Source organism: Podarcis cretensis (assembly GCF_951804945.1).
Source record: "Podarcis cretensis genome assembly, chromosome: Z".
Taxonomy (NCBI): domain Eukaryota; kingdom Metazoa; phylum Chordata; class Lepidosauria; order Squamata; family Lacertidae; genus Podarcis; species Podarcis cretensis.
Window position 1 is genome coordinate 29,258,438 of NC_137184.1, and position 10,235 is coordinate 29,268,672.

At 45.7% G+C, this 10,235-nt stretch overlaps 1 protein-coding gene across 1 annotated transcript in view; it reads left to right on the forward strand.

Moving 5' to 3' along the window:
- LOC307207667 (uncharacterized protein) overlaps positions 1–10,235 on the forward strand; it is a gene marked incomplete at its 5' end in the record, with an annotated part of 413,689 nt that overhangs the window by 199,981 nt on the left and 203,473 nt on the right. The window lies entirely within an intron of this gene.

The window sequence follows — 10,235 nt, forward strand, 5'->3', positions numbered from 1 at the left end:
GTAGATGCCTTCTGGCAGAGGACTCTCCTCTGGTGGCCCTTCAGAAAGAGAGGACTGTCACAAATTTAAAACAAGTCCAGTTCTACTGGACTATTGTTTAAAGGGTGGCACCTCCAGTGTTTTGTTTTTGATGCCTGTTCAGGCAACCCTAACCCAGACATGCAATTTTAACGCAACTTTATTATGTACATTTACTTCAAAACTACTGATATTTATTATCATTTGATAAGTGTTATGTCAATTTGTTTTTAGCATTTGTTTTAATTGGCATTTTTTAATGAACTTTTTCTCTTTTTTTGTATTGCTTTATGCTTAGAAATTTTTGCAGACTTTGGCCCAAGATCCCAGGGCAGGTTGCAACATTAAAAACAGTTTAAGACAACTTTTTTTTTTTTTAAAGGTACCCCTGCCCGTACGGGCCAGTCTTGACAGACTCTGGGGTTGTGCGCCCATCTCACTTAAGAGGCCAGGGGCCAGCGCTGTCCGGAGACACTTCCGGGTCACGTGGCCAGCGTGACATCGCTGCTCTGCCCAGAGCCAGAGCCGCACACGGAAACGCCGTTTACCTTCCCGCTGGTAAGCGGTCCCTATTTATCTACTTGCACCCGGAGGTGCTTTCGAACTGCTAGGTTGGCAGGCGCTGGGACCGAGCAGCGGGAGCGCACCCCGCCGCAGGGATTCGAACCGCCGACCTTTCGATCGGCAAGCCCTAGGCGCTGAGGCTTTAACCCACAGCGCCACCTGTGTCCCATAAGACAACTTACAACCACAGAAATGAGGAGGGTTCTAAAAGTATATGTCTCAAATGTCAAAAGGCAGAGTAAAGAGGTGCATCTTCAAAATTCACTGAAAGCTGCATAATGAGGGTGACTTTTTAATGCTAAGTCAACTCTGTGGGACAGCAGTTCCACCATTTAGGGACTGCTTCTGAAAATGTCTTCTCCTGGGCCACCCCAACCCCAACCTTCTGAGACTGACAGTACAACCAAGAGGGCCTCCTCTGCTAATCTTAGCACCCCAGGGTGGTCTGTGGGGAAGCAGGCATTCTTTCAGGTATTTGGGGCCTGAGTTGTTTAGGGCTTCAAACACTAACATGAGCACTTTGATTGGGCCCAGATACAAATTGGCGACCAGCACAGCTGGTTCTCTTCTCAAAGTGGCCAGCCAGATGTTCATGTTCATGAAAGCAGGGCTTGAACACAACAGCGCTCTCTACTCCTGCAGTTCCAAGCAACTGTAGAGGTGCTAATTTCAATTTGGAATGAGGCAGCCTTAATTTGTGAATAGTCCTCATTTTCAGTGAATGAATGTCTGAAAACGAAAGGAAAGGAAAGGAAACAGGAAGGCATCACACGATTTCTGCCTTTGGGACGTGCATTGGCTCTTTCACTCTCCCATCCCTTTCTTCACTCCCTCCTGGGCATACATCTAGGCAGAAGCTTTAACAGATGCTGACAGGTTGACAGAGCCTGGTAAATGTACTTGGTTCACTGACATTCGATTCCGAGCAGAGATGGCAGTCCGCTTGGCAGCTCTAAACAACGCAAACATTTGGACTCCGTGCAGAAAAGTTTTAAGTGTGGTCATGTTTGCAGACCAGGCCAAAAATGAAATAAAATAGATATTGGATTTCAGCCATATGAGAATTTCATTGTCTTCCTAAATTAGGTGGGGAAATAAGACTATGCTGACAAGCAATGAAGAAGCTCTAGAATGGAAACAAACTCATGGAAGACATTGCCTTGTTTGCTTCAGGCTCCTAAAACTTGTGACCCATGAAGCCAAATGCATAGGCCAGGATGTAAGGAACTGGATCCAGCCAGTGGGCATAATTGTTACTTCTTGTATCTCCCATGAGCAAAATCTGAGAGATAGGTGTGGTCACCTACCTGTCACTCACCTGTTATCACAATGATGGTAGGTAACCCACTTTTGCCCACATGGTTTAAAGCCATGTGGGAAAAGGCACAGCCTACAATGTGTGATGATCAACTGATTATAGTGTAATCTCAAGCTCTGTGCAAAGAGCTCTGCAAGTGGCAACAATCAGCTGTTGGCACTTGCAACAGGGCTTTGCAAAGACCTCACAGTTAATCAGTGGACCCTAGCACTCTGCACACTCCTCTACAAGACCTGCTCAGCAGATGTCACTGGTTTCTGGCTGACTATTCTCTTGTTAGGTTGATGGCTAGTTAACAACCCAGAATGAAAGTCAACAGGAGCCAGGAATCTCTTTTTTGTGTTTGAATGGGCAGTTGTGTGTGTGTGTGTGAGAGAGAGAGAGAGAGAGAGAGGGAGGGGGAGAGAGAGAGAGAGAGAGAGGGAGAGAGAGAGAGAGAGAGAGAGAGAGAGATCTGAATTGGCTGAAGGCACATTGAGGGGACCCTACAAGGTAATTTGTAGTGAGGATGGACAAATCTGTCACTTGGTTTCTCTCAGTTTCTATTTTTTTCCAGTCTTAACTTCAGTTCACATTTACACATTAGTTTATGAGGGTAGGGGGAAAATTCTCATGAAAATTCATTTTAGTGTGAATTTCTTCCATTACACACATTTTTTTATGCCATTTAGAGTACTGTACACATTTTTGCAAGGCACTTTCCTCAGTATAATGCATTGTATGCTACTTACATGAATATATGCAGTTTCGTGCTCACTTTTGCTTACTATAGACATTTTTGTACAAATTACAAATTATTGGTTGGAGAGTTGCATTGTAAAATTCAGAGCAGCGTTGATTTTGAAGGATAGCTGTGTTTCTATTTCCTTTTTTTTAAAAAAATAATTTTTATTAACTGGCCAATCACATCAAATTAAATCACATCATATAAATTCCGAATTACAAAGCCAACTTTTTAAATTTTGTTGGGGGGACCCATACTTCAAGATCCAAAGGGGAATTCAGATCATCTTCTTATTACTGCGTTAATGTCCAAATCAGTCCCAATCAGTCCAAACAAAGTTCATAATTCTATCCAGTCTTATCTTGGTGTTGCCACATCATATCTTGTTCGTATAATTTCTCTTTTTCCTTTACGATCTCTTCTGTTAGTCTCCTTAAGCCGATAGCAAGTGTAATAATCCTGTGTGGACTTCCCGTTCCTTCACTAAGTCCAGATGGTTTCCATATATCTCCTTCGTAGATAACATCACTTTATCCATCGTAAATTTTGGCATTTGTCGCTCTTAAGTCCCACCGAGGAGTTGATTCACGATATGTAAACAACTCTATTTCTCTCTTTCTCCTCCCAGACCCAAGAGCTCCCACAATGCCTCACAAAATGGCGAACGGCATTTTTTCCTGACTGCGTCACTCCAAAACTCTTAGCTTTCCAGCTTCATCTTGAAACATTGCTTTGGATCGAAAGTTTATCTCCACACAGCCTTAAATCCACAGCTTAAGTCCTTAATTTCTGACTCATTAGGGGAGGGGGATTCTTGTTAAATCACATAAAAAGGTAGAGGCAGGTTTTTCCCCCCCTCCCCCCTCAGTCATTACCGTATCTTGACGTTCTTCTCGTATTTTATTGTTATCTTGTTATCAGAGATCTCTTCTGTCAGCAGTATTTACTCCCCTTTTTCCTTGATGTATGTGCAATTAATCATGTCCAAATTATTTCTTTTAAAGATCATTGCAACCAGCGGCGCGAATCGGGGACGGCGTCGAGGAGTGCCGAAAATCCCACAGGAGGGCTTTGTGCCTAGTGCCCCCACCCCCACAAATTCGGGGGTGGTATAGGGCACAGCAGGCAAGGGCCGTCCCCCCCATAATCCGGGGGGGGGGGGTTAAGGAGGCTAATTACCCCCATCATAGCCTCCAAATTACCTCGTGTGGGTCGGAGAGATGTTATTGTCAGCCATCTTCCGATGCGCCACCTAGTGGCCCCCCAGCTGTGTTTCTATTTCCATGTTGTTTGGGGTAGTGCAAATTAGGTACATTAAGACACTTTAAAGGATACTGAACCCCGTTGGCTCCAAATATACTTCCCATCCCCTAAGCCTCACAGCCATGCTGTGTGTGTGTGTGTTGCTGTGTGTGTGTTCATTGGGGTACCTGGAATTGAATTTAATTGGAGTTGGGGTACCTGGAATTTACTTTGCAAAACCCCAATGTGATCGCTAACCACACTATTAATCACACCTGGCATGGCCCCAGCCATACCTGCTTCAGAAGCCAATGCAATACAGGAAATTTGAGAGTCAATGAAGTCAGCTTACAGAAGACAAGAGGAGAATCTTTAGTAACATGCTGAGGGTCATGCAGGAGGACTGTGAACTCCAGAATGAACCCTTGGCTTGCTTGTTGCCTATCCCCATGATGTTACATGTGAAAGAGCAGTGCCCATCTGTTTTAGTAATACAGAGACAGTCCTCATCACCTGGATATGTTGCACAGTCTCTTCTTAAACTTGGAAAAATCAATTTGCCACAGAGCCCTTCTTCCAGAAAGCATGCCCTTTCTGAATTAAAATTCACCAACAGTCGTTTCTCAGGTAAAACTGTCACTGACATCATTAAGAATGATTTCTGATGAGGAGCGATATAGGTGCATTGCTGTGCATAAGAACAAAATGCCCTGGTTTTTGTGTGTATGTATTCCATGATATTCATTTCCTCCTTTGGAGGGAAGGAAAGTGTGTGTGTGTTTACTTGTGTAAGTAGGCAGGCAGGCAGGCAAACAGATACAATACTTGCTTTTATAACTGTGACAAGCAGGCATTTATTTATGTCAACATTCATATCAATTTAGAATTCCATGCATTCTTAACCTTGATGAACAGCAACAGGAGGCATAATCTGTGTACCTGTGTGCACAAATAGTGGAGTTGTATGTCTGTACAGTTAATCACATGTAGTATTCAAGAACTGTACAGTCCATGTACCCAGGTACACAATAGTTGAGCTATACAAATCAAGCAGCTATACACAAACACTAGTATATGTGTAGAAGCAGCTTGTAGATGCATTCAGTGTAATTCAATCTAACAACAACATCAGTTGGGGGTGGGTGATGGACAAACAGGGTGTCAGGTTTGGGCCATGGGTGGCTGTAAGAAATGAGGGAGGAGCCAATGAAGAAAAGCCGTAGAGCAAGCCAAAGCGAAGGGCTAACCAGGAGGCAAAGACAATGAGCACTCCAGAAGAAAGGGCTGAAGGAAAATCTGGAAGACAAGATCAGAGAATAAGCCAAGAGTCAGGGCAAAGAGCAAGAAAATAAATAAAAAAGGCACATCAGTGCTCATGAAAATCATGTTGCTGAAGCAAGCCTGGAAAAAGGAAACCCTTTATATTCTTTCTGTTCATAAGGAGCCACTGATCAGCCTGGGTGGGCCACTGTAGGAAGCTGCCCCATGGCAAGTCCGACCATTGCTCCACCTAGGTCAATATTGTTTACACTGACTGTCAGCAGTTCTCCAGGATTTCAGGCAGAGGATATTTCCAGCCCTTCCTGGAAATGCCAGGGATGGAACCTAGGAGCTTCTGAATGGAAAACAGACACTCAGACACTGAGCTTTGGCTGTTCCCCTAAGGTGGAGTGAGTCTTGAAAATTATTCACTAAGAAGGTTGCCACCTGCATTTCTGTGGTTCATCACACAATGCAAGCAGGAGTGGCCAGCTTGGGAGGGTAGTGCCACTGCTGCTTAGTTAGATGTTGGGGAGGGGTGTGGGTGTGTAGGGTGGTGGTGAGGTTGAGGTTGTGTGGGCATACCAGCAATTGTGCCAGATTGTCTTGGGCAGTGTACTCACTCAACTTCAATTTCACCACTGCCCTCCCCTGCACCACTCAGGTAAGCAACAGGGACACCACTGTTGAGAGGGCAACTCTGTGATTCTGCCCTTCCATGTGAACTGCTCCTGCAACACAGTCACACATGGAATCAAGCATCTATTGGCATGGACTGCAATTCAAGATTCTGACAAAATTTAACTTTGAAAGCCCTAATCCAGATTGGGACTTGCAAGGCTGCCTTCTCCTGTATGAATCTTAGAACCTCAGGTTGTGCAGTGAATCACTGTGCCTAGCTATTAACCAGAAGGTTGGTGGTTCAAGCCCCACAAGGAGTAGCTGTGGACAGGATTCCTGTACAGCGGTACCTCAGGTTAAGTATTTAATTCGTTCGGGAGGTCTGTTCTTAACCTGAAACTGTTCTTAACCTGAAGCACCAGTTTAGCTAATGGGGCCTCCTGCTGCTGCTGTACCGCTGGAGCCCGATTTCTGTTCTTATCCTGAAGCAAAGTTCTTAACCTGAAGCACCATTTCTGGGTTAGCGGAGCGTGTAACCTGAAGCGTATGTAACCTGAAGTGTATGTAACCTGAGGTAGCACTGTATTGCAAAGATGACCCTCTGGGTGGGGTTGCCGTATTTCAAAAAGCCTGGACACAAAAGTTATTTTTGAGCCATCTCTAAGGAAATTCTCCAAAAAATCAACACTTCTGACAAGGGTTGCCATATATCTGGCTATTTCTGATGGACGAATCTCAGGTGTGTCCGGGGAGACCTGGACATATGACAGCCCTACCTCTGGGTCCCTTCCTGCTAACAATTCTGCGATTCATTTTTGAGATCTATTGAGAGCATCTTGTGACTGCCTTCTGAGGAACGCTTTGTTGCAACGTGTGACAGGGGTTTTCCATCACAAAAACATGTATGTGAAACTACTTGCCCTGAAAGGTTAGACCAAGGATGTGGAACCTTTTTTAATCAGAAGGTCACATTCCTTTTGGGATCCACATGCCATGGTATGTGGGGACATAGGCAAAAGTGGGCAAAACAACACGTGCAAATTTTACCTTTGCAAAGTAGGCTATTTTTTTCACCCATGCTGCATCTGCATTATGCATTTAAAGTACTATGACCCCACTTTAAATATACTTGGCTTCCCCCAAAGAATTCTGGGAGATGTAGTGTGTTACAGGCACTGAGAGTTGTTAGGAGACCCATATTTCCCTCACAGAGCTACAACTTCCAGAGGGATCGACTGTTAACCTACACTTAGAACTGTAGCTCTGTCAGGGGAATAGGAGTTTCCTAACAATTCACAGCAACCTGAACATAACAAAGTTCCCAGGATTCTTTGGGAGAAGCTGTAACTGTTTAAAATGGTATTACAGTAATACCTCCGCGAATGTCCGCCTTGTCTAGCGTCCATTCCAGCGAACATCCATGGCAAACCCGGAAGTACCGGAACAGGTTGCTTCCAGGTTTGCCGCTCATGCATGCACAGAAGCGATAAATCGTGCTTCGCATGCGCAGAAGTGCAAACTGCTCCGCGCACGTGCGCAGATGAAGCACTTTGCTCTGTGTCCTTTTCGGCTAGCGGCTGGGGCTCTGGCACTGATCCCGGCTGCAAAACAAGACACGACTGTATACTGCTTTAGATGTATAGTGCAGATGGAACCTAAGTGTTTATATGAAGACTTTTGACTAAAATTAAATTTAAACATTAACTGGTGTTTTTCAATACTGTTCAATACAAATCTGTGGGTTTTTTTTTTTAAAGTAAACAAAAACAAACAAGAAAAATGAGGATACTTCCTTCTCATTCCAAATATTGAAAGTCTCACTAATCTTTTAAAATAATCTCTTTCTGAACAATGGAAGCAAGAATGTTTCCACTGGAAGATTATAATTCAGGAAATGTTCACCTTTGCCTACAAAGTAAACCAAGTCAGTGTCCTATTTTTAAAGTGATTGGGGGGAGCCTCAAATTTAATTTGGCATTTCACCTTTGTAATTAAGAGCCATCTGTCTTTATTTCTTTATCCTAGCTCTGCCTCTTTGCCTGGATTCTTGTCGGGAGATGAATGGAACTTATGGAATAAGTTCAATATACTGAAGAGAAAGCTACCACATTATAAATGAACATTCATAGCAGTTATGAATGAAGTGGCCAAATGGTTGCATCTCAGCGAGTCACCAACATTAGTACTTCATAACAAAATTTAGGACAGAAATGTAAGGGCACCTTACAAATTTATTTATTTTATTTACATTATTTATAACCCACTCTTCACAACCTCAGAGTAAGAAATAACATCGAAACAGTACAATAAAGCAATGTTTCAATTAAATACAAACTAATGTGAAACCAATACTATACTAGCAGCATAACTACATCAGCTCAACAATGGGTACCACTTTCATCAAAAGCATTGATGAATAGTGACAGGTTCACCAGGTGCTGAAAATCCCAGCAATACTGGTGCAACATACACTGGATTTGATCTTTGGTGTCAGTATAGATGTGATCATGTTTCCTTCGATGAAGGTGCCATGGTCTGATCACTACGCTCTGAAAGCCAGGATTGACGTTCCACCCCCACCCTGCTTAGGTGGCGAGCCGATTTGGGCTCGCCCGTAGAGGCTGATGGACCCTGATAGATTCCGTCAAGCCTTGCGGGACCTTTCTCCCCCTGGAGACTCATTGACTGAGCTTGTTGAGGGCTGGAATACCCAGCTCCTGGCAGCCATCAATGAGATTGCACCTAAGCGCCCTCTGCGACCCCGTAGAAACCGGGCTCCCTGGTTTACCGAGGAGCTCCAGAAAATGAAGCGGGACCTCAGACGGCTAGAGCGAGTATGGTGGGGTGCTCGTGATGGAGCTTCAAGAACATCTTATAGGGTTTTTATGAAAACCTACGAGATGGCAGTGAAGGCCGCTAAGAAGTCCTACTTCTCGGCCTCCATTGCATCCGCTAGCTCTCGCCCAGCGCAATTATTTAGTATAATTCGGTCTTTAATGTCCCTCGAAGGACAGCCAAATTTAAATAACAATTTGACACACAGCTGTGAGGCATTTGCGAGCTTTTTTGCGGAGAAGGTCCTGTTGCTCCGCCATGACCTCCCTGCCAATTTGGATACAATAAAGGAACTGGAGGCCCCTCGACTGTCCTCGGGTCCAGTATTGGACCACTTTGATCGGATATCCCCAGCCGATGTGGACAGACTCCTCCGAGCTGGAAAGCCCAGCACTTGTCCTCTCGACCCGTGCCCATCCTGGCTGATTAGAGCGTGTCCAGACGAGGTGCGGGCCCCCCTGGGGGATATCATCAATTTGTCCCTTGGCACCGGGACATTCCCAGGGGAACTGAAGGAAGCAGTGGTGCGCCCGCTTTTAAAGAAAACATCATTAGATCCCTTAGATCTATCCAATTACCGCCCGGTTTCGAATCTTCCATTCCTGGGTAAGGTGATTGAGAGAGTGGTTGCTGAACAGCTTGGTAGGTTTCTGGATGAAACATCGGCTCTGGATCCATTCCCGTCTGGCTTCCGCGCTGGTCATGGGACCGAGACGGCTCTGGTCGCCCTAACAGATGATCTACGCAGGCAGCTGGATCGAGGCGGGTCGGGGCTGCTGATTCTTCTAGACCTGTCAGCAGCCTTCGACATGGTCGATCACGAACTCCTGGACCACCGCCTTGCCCACGTGGGGCTCCAGGGCACAGTCCTTGAATGGCTGCGCTCGTTTCTCTGGTCGGGGGACAGAGGGTGGCGCTTGGGGGGGAATTGTCATCCCGCCACTCCTTGGTGTGTGGAGTGCCCCAGGGTGCGATACTCTCCCCGATGCTTTTTAACATCTTTATGCGCCCCCTTGCCAGCTTGTCTGGAGTTTTGGGCTGTGCTGCCATCAGTATGCTGATGACACCCAACTCTATCTGTTGATGGATGGCCATCCTGACTCGGCCCCAGACACACTGTTCAGATGCTTGGAAGCTGTGGCTGGATGGTTACGTGGGAGCCGGTTGAAGTTAAATCCTTCGAAGACAGAGGTCCTCTGGCTGGGACGGGATGTTATGGGATTGAGGGGGCAACTCCCATCTCTTGCGGGGGTGCAATTAGTGCCAGCACCGTCCGTTAAGAGTTTGGGTGTAATCTTCGATACCTCCTTCTCCATGGAGGTGCAGATTGCAGCTATAACAAAGGCGGCATTTTTTCATCTCCGCCAAGCTAAGCAGCTGGCTCCTTACCTCTCTCGCCCTGACCTAGCCACTGTGATCCACGCGACGGTCACCTCCAGACTGGATTATTGTAACTCGCTCTACATGGGGCTGCCCTTGAGACTGACCCAGAAACTCCAGCGGGTGCAGAATGCTGCAGACTCCTTATGGGGTCTTTGCTGCGAGATCACATTCATCCGGTGCTATACCAGCTGCACTGGCTCCCGGTGGAGTACAGGATCAGGTTTAAGGTGCTGGTTTTAACCTTCAAAGCCCTATACGGCCTAGGACCCT